Raw genomic sequence first — 18,577 nt, forward strand, 5'->3', positions numbered from 1 at the left:
CCCCGGGGCACAGCTCTCTCTCAGGATTTTTCCTGGGCAAGGCAGTGAGAAGCACAGAGAGAAGAAGAGTGTGGTGGTGTTTGAGGGTCCCCAGGACGAGGGAAGGGATGAGAATCTTGACTCCATGTTTTTGTAGGCTGATTGATTATTTTACGATATGTATTATATTAAAAGAAAATTATATACTAAAACTATACTAAAAAAAAAAGGAAAGAGACATCAGAAGGCCAGCAAAGAATTGTGACCGTGTTCACAGGGGTCTGAGGATGAGGGAAGAGATGAGGATCTGACTCCATGTTTCAGAAGGCTTGATTTATTATTTTATTATCTATATTATATTGAAACTATACTAAAAGGATAGAAGAAAGGATTTCATCAGAAGGCTGGCTAAGAATAGAAAGAATGAGAACAAAGGACAGAGTCCGAGCCAGCTGACTGTGGTTGGCCATTAATTAGAAACAACCACGTGAGCCCAATCCCAGATGCACCTGTTGCATTCCACAGCAGCAGATAACCATTGGTTACATTTTGTTCCTGAGGCCTCTCAGCTTCTCAAGAGGAAAAATCCCAAAGAAAGGATTTTTCATAAAAGATGTCTGTGACAAAGAATGAATAATAAAAACCTGTGGCTGCTCACAGCCTCGACACAGCTGGACCATGACTGGTCATCAAGTAAAACAATGCACATGAGACCAATCAAAGAGGCACCTGTTGGTAAACCATCTCCAAACCACATGCCACAGCCATCACATAATTATTGTTTACATTTCTTTTCCGAGGCTTTTCAGCTCCTCAGGAGAAAAATCCTAGCGAAAGGATTTTCATAAAATATCATAGTGACAGGAGAGAAAACAATTCTTATCTCTACTTTCTGCTCCTGTTGTTTTTGCACGTGTGGAATGTGTTATGGAGATTGTTTGCCCAAAGGGATTTGTTAATTGGACACCAGTGAGGGTTGTTTTGATTCCTTGGCCAGTTGGGTCAAAGCTGTGTCCTGCCTGTCTCTGACAGTCACGGGTTTTTCTTTAGTACCTTAGTAGTACAGTATCATTTTAGTATGGTATAGTATCTCTTTAGTATGTAATTTAGTGTAGTATTAGAGTAATACAGTATAGCTCAATTAAGCATTGGTTCAGCCTTCTGGAATCATGGAGTCAGAGCACATTAAGCCCTGCTTAGGGGCACCCTACCTGGGTACATACCTGTGGGGTGGGGATGGCCAGAGCCCTTTGGTGAGGCCATTTCAGCAGCCCTGCTCAAATCAGGGCCCGCTGAGGTCGAGGGGGGAGTCCAACAGGTGGAATGAGATCACGGAATGGGGCAGAGAAAGATGGGTGTGGGATAAAGGGTCAGCTTTGCAAGAGGGCCAAACAGACAATGGGGCTGGGTTGGGATTTTCCTTGCTCATGTGTCCAGGATTGTGTGCTGAGCCATCCTGATGTGTCACACAAAGCTGGGACAAATTCCAGAGGTGAAGAAACTCCTTGATTTAAATTAGAAACTCCTCTGATTTAAATTAGACACAAGGAAGAAGGGTTTGATAATGAGGGTGGGGATGCCCTGGCACCCATTCCCATAGAAACTGGGGCTGCCCCTGGATCCCTGGCAGTGCCCAAGGCCAGGCTGGACACTGGGGCTCAGAGCAGCCTGGGACAGTGGGAGCTGTCCCTGTCCATGGTCCTTAAGGTCCCTTCCAACCCAAACCCGTGTTTTTCTATGAAATGGACTGAAAGTCATCTGTTGTAGAGTTAAATATTCATGCAAATAATGCATATATAAAATACATTTTATATTCACGAATTTATTTACTCTTTGATGAGGGGGTGTCGCCAGGCTCCTGCTCTGGTGTTACCAACACTCATCTCCCCAGACCAGAGACTCCTGGAAATGAGATAATTTGTTTTTATTCCCAGCCTGGCTCCGTGTATCCATGGGCAGTGGATCAATCAATGGTTGCGCCCCAGACACCAAACCCAGCCCCTGCTGCTCCCCTCTCCAGACACCACCTCACCCTGTCCCACCACCTTCATTCACTGCCTGAATTGATTCACCTTTCACTGACAGGGACACTGCAAAAAGCTCAGAGCGCTCCAAGTGGAACAAAGACATTAATTAATTAATTAATTGATTCATTAATTACCTTCCACTGCACTCGAGGGGATGTTCACAAAGGGGACAGCACCAGTTCAGCTTCCACAAGCACTGAGGAAGGTTTTCTTCTCTCCCAAGCTGCTGGAGATCCTCTTGTAAAACTTCTCCAAGGGAAGCTCACAGTCCAGGCTGGCCTAGATATCCACAGGTAATTAACACATCAATTAATGAGGTTCAACCAGTCCTGGTCCAGCACTGCTCATTTAACTCCACATTACAGAACCCCTTCACTTTTTCCTGCAGTTTTGGGGGATGAGTGATGAGTTTTGACAGTGGCCAGTGGCAGATGCTTGGGATCAAAAGCAAGGCCGGAGTTCTGGTACCTTCAGGATTCCCTGGCAGCTCCCAGGATCCCATGATCCAGCAGCTCCCCGAGCTGGATGCACAGCCCTGTGTTTAACAGCCCTTGAAGGAGCTGCTGTCCCTGCTCTCCTCTAATGGCTTTGGGATTATTCAGAGCATTGGCACTTCCAGCATCCTGCAGGAATGAGCTGGAAATGCTGAGTGGGAAAGGGTGAGCAACTGGAGGTAAGAATTTGGGATAAATCCAGCACCCACCCCACCCCCACTGCAGATATTCCCTCTGCAGTCCCCATCCTGCTGGGATCTCAAAGCTTTCTTCACTCCAGACTGGGAATGCTCAGAGAAACCCCAGAAAGACTTCCCCAAGCTCAGCCCAGGGATCCCTCTGGAGGCAGTGTGGATAATCTGGGTAACCCAGCATCCCATGTCCTGGCAGGGGAAGGAAAATGGACAGGGAGGAAACATTACTGGCATTTCCCACGTTGTTTCCATCCATACAAATGTTCCCATCTCCCTCTTCCCAAGGGATGTCGTCTCCTGGAGGGCATCTCCAACCACAGGAGGCACAGTTTTGCCACTAAGCTTTGTGTAAGTGCAAAGAACAATGGGGGCTGCTGAACTTGGAATATCCCACAGCTGGAAATTCCTTCCTGCACCATCCCAGCTCTGCAGCACAGCCTGACCCTCCTGGAGAATTTCTAATTATGGGTACTAATCACCATCACAGCCATGGGGAGCTGATTGGGGTCACTGCAGTCCTCAGACGTGTTCACTCCTGGCCAGGTTGTTCCAAAATACCTTAAAGTGACACTTCCACCCGGGTGCCAGCCCCTGGCATGGCACAGAATTTCATGAGGAGCTATTAAAGCAGGGACACGTTAATTAATCACCTCATGAATATTCATGATGTTTTGGTCAAGGCAGCTGGAGCTTCAGCAGGGCTGGATCTGCTGTGTCAGCATTTGCTGGTGCCAGGGAAAGCCTGGTTTGAATTCCAGCTGCTGAGGGGGTCCCACCTGAGGGATGAGAGGGATAATTCTGGATAATTCTGCATGCAGGGAGCCAGGAAGGGGCAAGGAAGAGGCAGGATGAGGGGAAGAGACAATCAGAGAATCAAGGAATGGTTTGGGATGGAAGGGACCTTAAAGCCCATTTTGTTCCAATGCTTTCCACTGTCCCAGGCGCTCCCAGCCCCAGTGTCCAACCTGGCCTTGGGCACTGCCAGGGATCCAGGGGCAGCCACAGATGCTCTGGGCACCCCCACCCTCCCAGGGAACAATTCCCAATTCCCAACATCCCATCCATCCCTGCCCTCTGGCAGGGGGAAGCCATTCCTGTGTCCTGGCACCAGCAGAGGAGGATGTGGAGAGGTCATCCTGCTCATCCTGCTCATCCTGCCAGCAGGAAGGTGAAAGGAGAGGAGGCTGCAATCTAAAAATACATCTGGGAAGGCAAAGAGCTGCCTGAGCTAAAGGACATCACAGCACAGTGGGAGCGATGGGGGCAGGAACGCAGGCTGGGAATCACAGGAAGGAGAGCCAGGTTCTCTCTCTGCCTCCCAGCAGGAGGTGGGCAAAAATACACCAATATTTAAGATCAGTATTATCAGTTTATCCCAAGAGATGTCAAATGAGGGGGGAAAGGTTGAAAATCCTGGAGGCATCTCCTACTCTGAATTCCCGAGGAGGCAAAGCAGTTGCAGGAGCCAGGCTCACCTGCTAAAGGAATTCTCAGGTGTGATGGGAGCTCCTGATCTCCTCATGTGTGGGAAATGTGAGATAATGAGGGGTCACAGCAGATCTGGTATCTGCATTGGGATTTTTCCTGCCAGCCATGCTGTACTTCATTTGTTCTGGATGTAAAACTGGGAAGCTGCTCTTTTTCCCATTTATTTTCACGTTTGTGAAACCCCAGGCATGTTGCCAAAGCCTCTGGAACATTCCCATTAATAAAAACCCTCATTATCCCAACTTTAACGATGCTCTGCCAGCTCCAGCAGCAGAAAGGGAGAACCTGATCCAAGCTGCATTTCCCCAAAACCTAAATGTCACCCTAAAGGCACAAATTCCTGCTGACTCCAGCCCTCCATAATCCCTCTTTCAGTAAATCCAATCTTTAAACCCCTTATGGAGTTGTCTGAGGAGCTTTGTCCCTGTGGCCAGATGGGCTCTGCAGCCTCCCTGGGCTGCTGCAAACAGCTCAGAGCTCCTGGGCCTTCCCTGGAAGCTGTGTCCATGCAGCACCAGGGAATCATGGAACTTGGAAAAGGACTCCAAAATCCAGTGCAGCCTTTGGGTGAGCCCCACTGTGACCGCTCAGCCGTGCTCAGGGACTGGCCAGGTCAGGTCCTTGGCCAGCCTGACTTCCCCAAGTTAGAGATGGATGATCCAGGAGGGAAGGAAACCCCCCAGCATCCCTTCAACATCTGGGACATGGGGGATCTCCCTGCAAAACACAGCCAGGATGGAGAGAGGATCCACACAGGCTCTGGGAGTGCTGGAGCACCCTGGGCTCTGGAAGGTTCCCTGCCCATGGCAGGGGGAATGGGATGGCCTTTAAGGTCCCTTCCCACCCAAACCACTCTGGAATTCTGGCACTCCCAGCTCTCAGGAAGTTGGGTTGGAAGACACCCTAAAGCTCCTCTTCCTCCCACCCCTACCATGGGAGTATTGGGGTTTATAACCCCTCCAGATGTTACTGGGGAGCTTCTCCATTCTCAGCAGACCCAGCAATATCAGAATTTCCAGCAATCCAAGGCCTGGACAAACACCTGGAGACTACCAGCCATCCTTTCACAGCCTCTGAGCTGCATGGGGAGGGGAAAAACCAGGGGGCTACAGCTGAAAAATCGGGTTTTGTAAATGTTTGAGTGAGAAGCACAGGCAAATAAAAATAAAGACTGCAGGAAAATAATAATAATAATAATAATAATAATAATAATAATAATAATAATAATAATAATAATAATAATGATAATAATAACAATAACAATAACAATAACAATAACAATAACAATAATAATATTTACAAGAGGCACTGGGAATGTTTAGGAGGAGGAATTTGAATTTGTTGTTGAATTTGTGGCTCTGCAGTGAACTGAAAGCAATGAACTCCTCAACGACTCCCTCTCAGTTACTCCCTCAGCTCAGCCACTCATTTAACAAGCTTGGAATCACATCCCCAATTATTAAAAATTCCTACCATGCCTGTGACCCCCCCCAAAATAAAATGTGATTTGCAGCTAAAATGATTCTGTCAGCACCACATCCCTTTGAACCTTTCTGGGTTACCCTGGTTCCTCCATTCCTGTCAGGTTTTCAGCCTCTCCAATGGCATTTCCCTACCCACACCCATTTCCCAACACTAATTCGTTTAGAGCAGCACTTGAACTCCAGGAAAATGATGGAAAGGCAGAGGAATAAAGGGCTCCGTGCTGCTGGATGAGTTAATTCAGGAGGCTCCACACCTCCCGTGGCTGGAATTGAAAAGCTGTCAGCAGCGAGCAGGAGCACAGCCCCGCCACCCCCAGCATCCAGAGACAACCTGAGAGACTTCAAGATGCCAGGGAAAGCTCCTGAGCTTCCCCCATCACCCACCCACAGCCCTGGGAAAGGGAAAGCACCTTGGGAAAGGGAAGGGAGGGCAAAGATTTACCAGAGGAGCAGAAATGGAGGGGATCAGCCACAGGGAGCCTCAGAACAGGAAATGATTTGTGGGTGAAATGAAAGCTCTGAGAGCAAAACAGGAAGCCTGAAGGACCTGGGTGAAGCCCTGAGCTGAGGCTGGGGCAGGAAATCCTCAGGTGCAGGAGGAGCATCAGAGCTGCAGAGGGAGAGGAGCAAAACAAAGTGAAATCACACCCCATTTCCTCTTTGTTTGGTTAAAGAGTCAAAATCGGGGTTAAATCCCCCTTCATTTCCTCTTTGTTTGGTTAAAAACAGTCAAAATCAGGGTTAAATCACCTCCATTTCCTATTTCTCTGTTAAAAAGCGTGAAATAGGGATTAAATCACCTCCATTTACTATTTCTTGGTGTTTTAACGTGTCAGTCTTTCCAGAGAGAAATGGTTCCTCCATCTCCACCCAAGAAGCACAGAACTGCAGCTCCAGGGGGAATTTGGTTGGGATTTTTCTTTCTATTTTTCTTTATCCCCCTTCTAAAATTCACCTCCCAGTGCCAAAGGCAGGAAAATCCCAGATGTCCCAACCCTCCCAGCCCTGGCACTGCCTCCTCCCGTGGGCTCTTCTTGTGTGGATGATCAGCACTAAGGGTTTGAGCAGCACAGGCTCTACTGATTTAGATCATCCCAAAAAATCAGAGAAAAGGGAAAACTGCATGGGACACTGTGGATTTTTTGGGGTTTCTTTTGCTAGGGTTGGGGTTAAATGCACAAGATGGTATTTTTTGTTTGGACTCAGATGTTTATTAGTTTTTATCCAAATTATAATTTCACACACTGTGAGTTTTACAGCACTTCACTCTAACAAACTAAAAATGGAGCCCCATCTCTCTCTCTACAAGGCCTTTCAAGGATAAACTGTCCAATTAAGAAATGACACCTAAATTATTGTTATTTTTAACCCAATAACCAACCACCCGTGCCCTGCAATGGGGACTTTTTTATCCAATTACATAAAACCACCCAAACCCATGGAGAAGAAGGTGGAGAAGAAGGAGGAGAAGAAGGTGGAGAAGAAGGAGGAGAAGAAAGTGAAGAAGGAGCAGCCTCCACCCTAAAACCTCCATCTTGTTTTATATATATATTACTATATTCTAAACCCTTAAAAATAATATTACTGTATTATTTATATATATTACTATATTCTAAACCCTTAAACCCTAAGTTTCCCACCCTGTGATCTCACATACTTCTATCCAAACTCCACACCCACAATCCCAGCTCTGTCATTCCATTTTGGAAGCTTCTCCACAGCCTCAGGTCAATGCAGTGTTCTGCTGGGGGTGAGTGCCTGTGAGCACAGAAAGTCTCAAATTCTCAGCACCCAGGGCTCCATCAGGAGCAGTGGCACTGGTGGGGACCCAGTGGCACGGCCAGGCCTGGCTGTCCCCGCTGTCCCCACTGTCCCCAGCAGGACGCCGCCATTCCAATGCAAACAGGGTGATTAATTAAACATAAAGCCTCGCTTTTCACCTCCGCTGCTCTCTGCTCACATTTTTCTGGCCTGCTGGGTTTCTTCATGCCCCAGATAACTCCGGGCGCTTCCTCTCCCTGCAGCTGCCTGCTCCTCGTTCATTTTTCATGAAGATTTCTCTTGCTCTGCTCGTGTGCTCTGAGCCTCGCTGGATTCAAGGGGAGCTCTTTGTCTTCAGCTCTCAATTTGCTTTCTTGCACACAGAGACAAACCCAGGCCCTGTGCTGGAGCTGCATCCCAGGAAAGCTGATTTCTCCCCTCTTCCCTGCTGGCAATGAGTGGAGTTTGGGATTGGAGGTGTTCCCGCTTCATTTTTGGGAGAGAAATTGGTAAAACCCATGGGACGATGCAGAAATGGCCTTTTCCAGGCTCTTCTGGGTGAAACCACCTCGCAGACAGCTCTGAAAAGCTGGGAGGGTGGAAAAGATGAAATAGATGATATTCCTTCCCAAAGCCAAACCTTTCTATGATTATGAGATCCAAGAGCTCAAGCTGGGGTAGTGCAGAGGCTCCCCCCATTAGCTCCTCCTGACATTCCCAGATTTACAAGCCCTGCAGCTCCCCTGCCCATCCCTCCAGACCCTGGATGAGGAGCAGGACTGTGGAGAAGCCACTGCTGGGGGATTCCTCACAGGCTGTGGAGCAACAGCCTGGAGGCAGCTGGAAATGGGAAATTAGGTCAGGAAGCAGCTCCCTGCCAGGAGATGGATGAGGCATGACCTGGCCTTGCTCCCATCCCATCCCTTCTCCTGGAGAGGATGGCTGGAGGCAGCAGCAGCCGAGTGGGATCTGCATGTGCAGACACTGAAAAGTGAATTTTTGCCCTCTCGTCTTTGCCACACAGGAATCACACCTGGGATTATAAAAACCTCACCAATCAACCTTTTTTTTCCTGGGTTTTGAGCTGCTTAGTGTTAGGAAATGATATAGCAGAATCAAGATTTATGGAGGATAGAAAATATTTGAGGAGAAGCCGTTTGTTCTGTTCCATACCCCATAAAATTCCAAGGCATTGTTTGTCCCCCCACCCAGTGCTTGGGGACAAAAAGTCACTCTGCAAATGAAGAGGCAAAGCTTTAAGACACACAAAGCAGCAGCTTTTTAGGTCACATGGAATTGCCCTGGGGAAGCCACAGCCTCAGGATTCCAGATGGAAAAATGGCTCCAACGGTTTAGGAAAGCTGGTTGGAGTGTTCCAAAGGATCACCCAGGAGGGCTGGAATGGCTGATCCCAGCAAGGGCAGCCTCTGCTCTGGAAGATCTCTGTGGTGTTGTGAGGTGCCCAGGATGAGGTGAGAGACGAGAATTTGACTCCATGTTCTCAGAAGACTGATTTATTATTTTATGATATTATATAATATTAAAAGAAATTATATACTAAAACTATACTAAAGAGAAAGGATACATCAGAAGGCTTCACAAGAATGAATAATAAAAACCTGTGACTGACTCCTCAGAGTCTGACACAGCTGATGGTGATTGGTCATTAATTAAAAACAATTCTCATGTTTGGATAAACAATCTCCAGACCACATTCCAGAGCAGCAAAACATGGAGAAGCTGAGTCTTCTCACCTTCCCAGGAGAAGAAAACCTGGTGAAGGGATTTTTCAGAAAATATCACAGTGAGAGATTTCATCCAGGTCTAGTCAGGAAAACAGGCTGGGCTGCCCCTGGATCCCTGACAGTGGCTGGACTTTGGGGCTTGGAGCAGCCTGGGACAGTGGAAGGTGTCCCTGCCATGGCAGGGGTGGGATGGCAGAACTCTAAAGTCCTGTCCTGGTTTGAACAGCCAGGTGTCTGCTCAGGAAGGCAGGAGCCTCCCTTGAAATGGGAAATGTAAACTCCCTCCTCTGAATTGTTATGATTTTGAAATTAAGGGGCTCTTAGGTAAAGGTATGGGAATAGGAATAACAGTTCTTTATTAGAGAAATTAAAAATACAAATGCAGTGATACAAACCAACCCTGCCAGAGTCAGACCGTGCCCTGTCCCCTGTGTGTCAGGGGGTGGCACAGCCCCATCCCATGGGGGCTCAGCCCTCCTGCAGTGCCAGCTGTGGCTCTGCTGGAGCAGGGATCCTGCACAAGGGGGGAGTTTTCCTCTGCAGCTCCAGGGCTGCTGCAGATGGGCCTGGGCTCCCTCTGGCCATGCAGGGCAGCAGAAGCTGCTCCTCTGGCAATGCCCTGGGCAAAGGCTGCTGGGCTGTGCCAGGCTCACATTGGATCCAGGTAGGAATGCTTGGCTCCTGCCCTGGGCAATGCAGCATCTCCCCATGGGATGCTGGAATTGGATCAGCCCTGCAGGGACACTCAGTGGCCATGGACAGCAGAGATCTCCTGCAGGGAGGAGTGGCTGGGGGAGAGAGAAAGAAAAAACTGCCCCAAGAACAGCAGAGAACTGCCCCAGCTCTGACAGATGGGAATTGAACACACACCCCCAATAACATCTTGCATTTCCAACCTAAGACAAGTCCCTTCCCATCCAAACCATTCCAGAATTCCATTTTCCATTCTAAAATAATCAGGCCAAGAAGGTGCTGCTTTGTTCCAGGGAAGAGCAGGAATGGGTTTTGCCTCATATCCTTTAATGGCAAATTCCCACAGGATGATTTCCCATTCCCCCAGGTTTCTTGCTTTGCAGCAGAAAGGAAGCACACCCAGGGATGCAGGGAATGTGCAGCATTTGGGATCTCCCACCCTGGAGCCCTGGGCTGATCCCCTGTACTGCCTGGAGAACCAGCCCTGGCTCCACCCCAGATGCTGGGGGGCTCTTTCACCCCAGAGCAGTCCCGGGGTGCTCTGATCTGACCCCGGGCTCCATCGACCATCCCAGGGAGCAGAGGCAGAGGGGACAGGAGGGGACAGGAGGGACTCAGCTCCTGAGGCACCGTGGGGCCCTGGGTTTTGCAGTGTGGACAATTCCAGGGCTATCCCTTCCTCTGGAAAAGCTCCTGATGCCACAGGGACCTTCCCCTTTCTGCATGAGCAGCCCTGGAGTGGATCCCGAGCCTCTGGTGGGTGACAGGGCTGCACATCCCCACCAGCCCGCATGTGCCAGGATGCGGGGATGCTCGGTGGTTTTTTGGGATGCTCCGGAGGCAGAGATCCCACTAGAGGGTGCTGGGAATCACGGAAAGGCTCTGCCTGCTCCGGGCCACCCCTGCAGCTCCTGCGGCCGCATTCCCTCCCCTGCTTCCCTCTCTCCTGATTTATGGCCCGCACAGCCAGAGCTGCCACAGCTTTAAACTGCCTTTGCTTTATGGCCCCACCTCCTCTTTTCTTCATTTTCCCCCTCGAGTAAACGCATCCAACAAACGGAGTGAGCCCGAGCGAGGGATGGGGATCACAGACTGGGATATTCCTGAATCCCTGAAAGGAGTGGGGATCACAGAGTGGGACATTCCCGAATCCCTGAGAGGGGTGGGGATCACAGACTGGGATATTCCCAAATCCCTGAGAGGGGTGGGGATCACAGACTGGGATATTCCCAAATCCCTGAGAGAGGTGGGGATCACAGAGTGGGATATTCCCAAATCCCTGAGAGGGGTGGGGATCACAGACTGGGATATTCCCAAATCCCTGAAAGGAGTGGGGATCACAGAGTGGGACATTCCCGAATCCCTGAGAGGGGTGGGGATCACAGACTGGGACATTCCTGAATCCCTGAGAGGTGGGGATCACAGACTGGGATATTCCCGAATCCCTGAGAGAGGTGGGGATCACAGACTGGGATATTCCTGAATCCCTGAAAGGAGTGGGGATCACAGAGTGGGATATTCCCAAATCCCTGAGAGAGGTGGGGATCACAGAGTGGGATATTCCCGAATCCCTGAGAGGGGTGGGGTTCACAAATTGGGATATTCCCAAATCCCTGAGAGAGGTGGGGGTCACAGACTGGGATATTCCCAAATCCCTGAGAGGGGTGGGGATCACAGAGTGGGATATTCCCAAATCCCTGAGAGAGGTGGGGATCACAGAGTGGGATATTCCTGAATCCCTGAGAGGGGTGGGGATCACAGAGTGGGATATTCCCGAATCCCTGAGAGGGGTGGGGATCACAGACTGGGATATTCCCAAATCCCTGAGCATCCAGTGAGACCTGGCACACACTGAGATCCCTTTCCCACCCCAGCAGCCTCCAGCAGAACTGAAAAATATTCATCCCCCTCTGGACCACCTGCAGGTGACCCCACAGCCATTTATGACCCTTTTTTGGGTGTTTGTGTGTCCCCACCCGGGTGTCACAGGGTTGGAACTTTGTGTGACGCACGTCCAGATGAGATAAAGGTTTGATCTGACATTTGTGACATTCACATTTTCTGGAAAAATCCCTTCGCCCAGGATTTTTCTCTGAGGCTTCTCAGCTTCCCAGGAGAAAAATCCTGGGCAAAGGGATTTTTCCAGAAAATGTGAATGTGACAGACACAAAACTAAAAATGAGAATTTTCCCTCTTTCCCCCAATGTTTTCAGAGTTCCAGCCCAGTGAGATGGTGATAAATGTAATGAATTCTAATTAATATCTATTAATTCATCACATTGAGCAGGCTATTAAGATTTCTTTTTCTGATAGACTGTACAGATAATCAGATTAATTGACTTTAATTAAATATGGGGGGGAGGGGAGACAGAATTGGACACAGGGAAAAGTGGGAATCATCTGAGTTTTCCTGTCAGCTGGGAATCCCACAGGAGCTGATCAGCTGGAATTCCATGGATTTTGCTCCTTGACTCTTTGGATAAATTGGAATGATGGCTCCTGCTCCAGCCATTGACACTGCCAAGGCCACCCCAAGCCTGTCCCCAAGTGCCACAGGGCTGGGAAATCCCTGGAGGGATGGGGACTCCGGGGCTGGATGAGTTTTCTGTGGGGAAATCCTCCCTAATATCCAACCTGGAGCTCCTCTGGCACAACCTGAGGCTGTTTGCTCTCATCCTGTCCCTTGTCATGGACATCATTTGCCACTGTTAGGATGGAGGGAGCACAGCCTGCCTGGGGGATGCTGCAGATCCTCCAGGAAAACTCATCCAGGGCCAAATCCCAGCTCTGTTGGAATGAAAGCCCTGGGAAAGGTTTCACATCCAGCAGGGCCACCAAGGTCCCAAATCCCTGCACTGCTCTTGTGCCAGGCTCCTCCTGGGCCAGAGGGAAGCAGGAGGGAGGGAAGCTGGGAGACATTTCTCCAAAAATGATTCCTTGCCCCACTTCCAAACGCTGCTGACAGGAGAAGCAGGAGCCAGGCAGGCTCAGGGAACTGAGGGCCAGGAAGAACTGGCAGAGAACACCCAGGGACTGCCCAGCACATGTGAAATGTCACTTTTGTCACTCAGGGCAGGGCTGAGGTCCCTGACCCCTCCTGGCACTGGAGCCACTTGGGGACAGCAGCACAGCCCAGGCACTGCCACCCCACCCTTCCAAGGGGGTCCTTGCCCATGGCAGGGTTTGGGATGAGATGGGCTTGAAGGTCTCTTTCCATTCAGGATTTGGGGATTTCTGATCCTTCTCTCAAGTTTGGAAGCAAAAATTGTCCATTCAGGAAGCTCCAGAGTTCTGTCCCTGTGCCATGCTCAGTCCCTGCAGGGCTCTGCCCTTCCAAACCACCCTCAGGGGAAGAGTTATCCCAAACTGGGCTGGGATCTGAGGAGCTGACCCAGGGACATGGGAGCTGTGCTCCAAACCCCCCTCCAAGCCCAGGGAATGCTCCCTTCCCAGCCCTGGCACTGCTGGATCTCCCTGAGCCATCAGGCACACGGGGCACACAGCCAGGGAAACGGGCCAACAATTTCCCTGGCACGGTGCTGGGGTAGGGCTGTGCCTTCCAAAATCCCCCCCTGGCTGGCACAGGGACATTGGTGCTCCTGGGCCTGTCCCTGCCCAGCTGCAGCTCCGGGCTGGGAGCGGGGCTGGAGCTGATGTTCCCAGCATGGGGAATTTTGATGTTCCCAGCACAGGGAATTTTGATGTTCCCAGCACAGGGAATGTTCTCCTGGCTGGGCTGGAGCTGATGTTCCCAGCACAGGGAATTTTGATGTTCCCAGCATGGGGAATTTTGATATTCCCAGCACAGGGAATGTTCTCCTGGCTGGGCTGGAGCTGATGTTCCCAGCACAGGGAATTTTGATGTTCCCAGCACAGGGAATTTTGATGTTCCCAGCACAGGGAATGCTCTCCTGGCTGGGCTGGCCCCTCCTGGGGGTGGCTCTGGACATGTCCCTGACCCACTGGGACACTGGGAAAGCACCTCCAGGGTACAAAGGGACAGGGACGCTGTGCTAAAGGGTGAGGGTGGCATGGGAAGGAGTGGGAAGGACAAGCCCATTTGGGCTGGAGATGACAGAATCCCTGAGGCTGGAAAAGCCCTCTGGGACCATCAAATCCAACCATTCCTCCAGCTCTGACCCACGTCCCCAAGTGCCACATCCACAGGGCCTTTAAATCCCTCCAGGGATGGGACTCCAGCACTGCCCTGGAAAGACTTTCCCAGTGCTGGGCAGCCCTTCCTGGGAGGAAATGAGTGAAGAAGAGAAGGATCTCAGCACTCTCCTGAAACTGGTCTGAGCCAGGAAACCTGGGGATCTGTGAATCCCTCCCAGCTGCAGGAGAGAGAGGGGAGGGCACAGCTGGGTTGGCTCTGGGGGATTCCTTCCTGCCCAGACAGATCCCCCTGTTCCCTGTCCAGCAGCATTCCAGGCTGGCTCTGGCAGCCAGCTGGCACCTGCGTGCCAGGGCAGTGCCTTGGCAGAGCCTGAGGAACAGACTGGCTGCCCCAGGGCCCCACAGGCCCCTCCTGTCACCCACCTGCCACCTCCTCCCTTCTTATCCCATCTCAGCTGGGTCTTACTGCACAGCACCAAAATAAATCCTCTGTGTGTGGAAATCCAATGTTTGGGGGGAGTTTGGAAGCCCAGGTTGTTCCCAGCTTGCTGTGGGGATGATCCACATCCCAGAAATCCCGTGAAGTTTTCACAAGTTTGTTTTAACCCATTAATTTTGGTTTGCTGGAGCTTTCCCTGGACCTGCAGAGGACCCAAGCACCTGTAGGGGAGTGAGAAGGCAAAGGCCACAGGACCTGCCTCAGGAAAAGGCTGGACCCACTGGGTTCTCCTGTTCTGGGAGCAGAATTCAGCCTGGAGAATTCCCTTGGAGGGAAAAGTCCTCCAGAATGCTGGCAGAGAGTGCAAGGCAGAGAAACTGCGAGACCCTGGTGTCCCTTGTTCCTCTGGCTCCGTGCTGCTCTTCAGGAGATGCTCCTGCTCTGGCCACACCACTCCTCACCCTTTTCCCTCTGAGGCTGAAATATTCCCAACCCTGCTCCAGCTGACAGCTCTGGCCTGAAATCCAGAGGTGTCTGTGCTCCTTGATTGGGATTTTAACAGCCCAGCTTGGAAGAGGCCACAAGGAAAGGTCTGGGTGAGACTTCTCTGCCTTAGGGATGAGCAGTTCCAAAGTGTCCATCCAGGGATGGGATGGGATGGGATGGGATGGGATGGGATGGGATGGGATGGGATGGGATGGGATGGGATGGGATGGGATGGGATGGGATGGGATGGGATGGGATGGGATGGATGGACTGTCCTTTGTTTCTCTTGGCAAATCCAGGATGGAAGCAGGTCCCTGGCACAGCATTTCCATCATCCTCCTGGTGACAATTCTGGTCCATCAGAGCACAGCACAAAACCCTCCCTTGGTGATGTCCCAAGCCCTGACTCCCCCGGGAGGAGTTTCCAGCCCTGCCCTCCCCTCCCTGCGCCGAGCTCCCCTAATGAGGAGCCACTTAAAGCCGAGCAGAGCCTTTTTCCTGCCTTGTCCGAGCCGATCTGTCACCAAAGGGCCGCGACAACCGCGGGGCGCGGTGGCAGCGGCTGCTGAGAGCGGCCGGACCAGACGGGCCCGTGAATTATTGAATTTATTGAATTATTGAAGGAGCTCTGAACGCCGGGGCCAGCGGGGGTGGCCGCTGCTCCCCGGGGCTGCCGAGCCACCTGAGCTCCGGGCAGGAGCAGATTAACCCTTTGTAGAGCAGCCGGCAGCGGCTGCAGCTTCCAGGAGCTCCGGGGAGGCGCGGGGGTGGCTGGGGCACAGCCACACCGGGAACGTCGCTTGTGTTGCTTGTGTCACCTCGGTCACCTCTGTCCCCTCTGTCCCCTCTGTCGCTTCTGTCGCTTCTCCTCACGCTCACGCACTCAGAGCTCCGCGCTGCCGGCAGAGCTGGCGGCTCCGGGAGGAGGGAAAGACAAAAAGATGGGGTTTGGAGATGCTGGGGGGAGTTTCCTGCAGAATTGTGGGAATCTGGGAGCCTGAACGGGGCCGGTGATTCAAGGCTGAGTTCCTCCCTCAGGCCTGAGCTCTTCTCACCCCAAACCCCACGGTGGGGTGTTAATTAACCCAGAGAGGAAAACCCTGCACAGGGGGAGAATGAAGGGGAATGAGGATGGGGAAGAGGGAGACAGAGCTGGGAGCACCAGGAGGAGCAGGGATGCTGCTAAGGGGGATTTTCCCACTGATGGATATACAGCAAGAAGACCCTGAATTAAAAATAATTCAGTGCCCCAAATGTCTTTAAAATAATTGTGCCCCAAACCTATAAAAATAATGTAGTGCCCCAAATGTTCTAAAAATATTTCCGTGCCCCACAGGAGTCTGGCACTCAGGGATTCTGTTGCCTTTTTAGGACTTTTTAGCTCCACTTTGTTTAAGGATGAAAGATTCTTGTCTCCAGCCCTGGCTCGTGAATCACGGCCGTGGCACCGAGGAATCTGAACCTCTGTGTGGACCCTTCTGACACCCATGAATTAGGGATTTTTTCCTCTGGTAAATATTCCTGCCTCCACAGGCAATTCCCTTTGTTATCTCTGGACAAGGAATGGATGCATCAGCATCAGGGCTCTGGGACAACATCCTTGCAATGTGGTGGGTCACAGGATCCTGATCCCAGCATGGCTCACAATCGATTTATTGGATTTTGGGCTTTTTTAGCCAAGGAAAATCAGGCAATGGAAACATTTGTGTCTCACTTCCAGTTGACACTCCTCGATCCTTAAAAATGCAAATTTCAGGAGCTTTCGAGGAGTTTTGGGGCAGCACAAGGGGGTTTTAGCAGTGCTGGGGAGTGGGCAGGACTCTCTGGAGGGGGGTGAGGAGGATGAGGCACCGTGGGGTGAAGGGATTTGTGTCCAAGCTTGGAAAACATGGAAATAGCAGCCAGGAAGTGACTCCAGGGCCTTCCTCACAATCACTCCGTGGAATCCCAGAGTGGACACAAACAAACCCTCATTAAAACCCTTCCCTGCCTTCTCTTGGGATGGGGATGAATCATCTGCCACTCTTGTGGCTGGTAAAAGTCTTCAGAAGCCAGAGAGGGACCCAAATTCCTGTTCCACTTTTCTTGGAAGAACTTGTAAAAGCTGCTTTATGAAACTTCCTGGCAACTTCTCCTGAGTTTCCAGGCCCCTTGGTCATTTCCATGGTGCCAAACATCTTCCCCTTCCCTGGAGATCCCATTCCCAGTTGCCTCTGGACACATCAGCAGCGGCCTGGATGGTGTCCATGATTTCCACATCAGCTCATGGGAATATTTGCACCAATTTGGATGCAATTTTCACCCCCCATGAGCCTCAGGCATGTGAGGAAAAAGCACAGAGGCAGCTGGGAAAAGGGAAAGAGAAAGGAAAAGGGAAAAAAGAATGGGAAGTGCCATCAATGCTTCTGTCACTGGGCCTGTCCTGAGCCCCCATCCCGGCTCTCCCAGTACAGCCTCCAGAATAAATCAGTTTAAATTGGATTTTAGGAAAAATTTCTTCATTGCCAAGCCGTGGCAGAGCTGCCCAGGATGGAGGCACTGGGCTGGACCAGTAACCTGGATCATGGCTGGGGTCACGGCATCTCCCTGAGACAGGGAGCTGTGAGCCAGCAGAGCTGAAAAATCCCTGGGAATTCTTTGATGAACTTGCAGTTACAGTGGATCAGACCTCCAGAAAAGTGGGACAAGACCCTTCAAGATTTCATCCCAATCCCAAAAATCAAAAAGGCCCATGGTGGCTAAATTTTCCCCCAGGCCAATTTCAAAGATGTTTCAAGTACCTCTTTGAGCAAATCTCTGTCATCCATCATCCATCCATCCATCATCCATCCATCCATCCATCATCCATCCATCCATCCATCCATCCATCCATCCATCCATCCATCATCCATCCAGCAAATTGGTCTGGTTTATAACTCTCCCCATCTATAAATGCATCCCACAAAATATCAACAGGATACAGTTCCTGCAATTTATGGGAAAATAATCCAACAGCCCTGAGATACAAGAAAACAACAAGGAGAAACCCAAACAGAAAAATTCCTTGGATGTGAGTCCCCAGACTCAGGGATTTGATTTGTAGGAGAAGAAGAAATCACATCTTCTGCTCTTACAAAATTTAACAGGGACAAAAATTCATGGATGAACTCAGGCCAGCTCTGCTGTCAGATAATGTTGGGATTTAAGCCTCATCAGACTTCCGATGGAAAGCATTCCAGGAAATGTGTAAATATTGGGATGTTGTTTGGAGTTGTCATATTTTCCTGGATTTACATAAAGCTGGAATTTTCAAGCAAACTAAAAAGAGCTGGATTCTTTTTCCTTGCTTGGTTTTTCCAGCCTGGACAAACAGGCTGCCACAGCAGCCTAAGCTCCTTATGATCCCACTGTGTCATTCCTACCTTGGGAAAGGGGATTTCAGTCCCTCCAGCTCAACAATATAAAATCATACAAGGAGCAGCAAGAGTTTGGCTGCTGTAAGGTTTTTGCTTGCTGGGTTTGGAATTACAGAATCATTGAATGGTTTGGGTTGGAAGGAACCTTAAAGCTCCTCCAGTTCCCACCCCTGCCATGGCAGGGACACCTTCCACTATCCCAGGCTGCTCCAAGCCCCAGCGTCCAACCTGGCCTTGGACATTCCCAGGGATCCAGGGGGAGCTACAACTTCTCTG

Source organism: Agelaius phoeniceus, chromosome 14 (genome assembly GCF_051311805.1).
Source record: "Agelaius phoeniceus isolate bAgePho1 chromosome 14, bAgePho1.hap1, whole genome shotgun sequence".
Lineage (NCBI taxonomy): Eukaryota > Metazoa > Chordata > Aves > Passeriformes > Icteridae > Agelaius > Agelaius phoeniceus.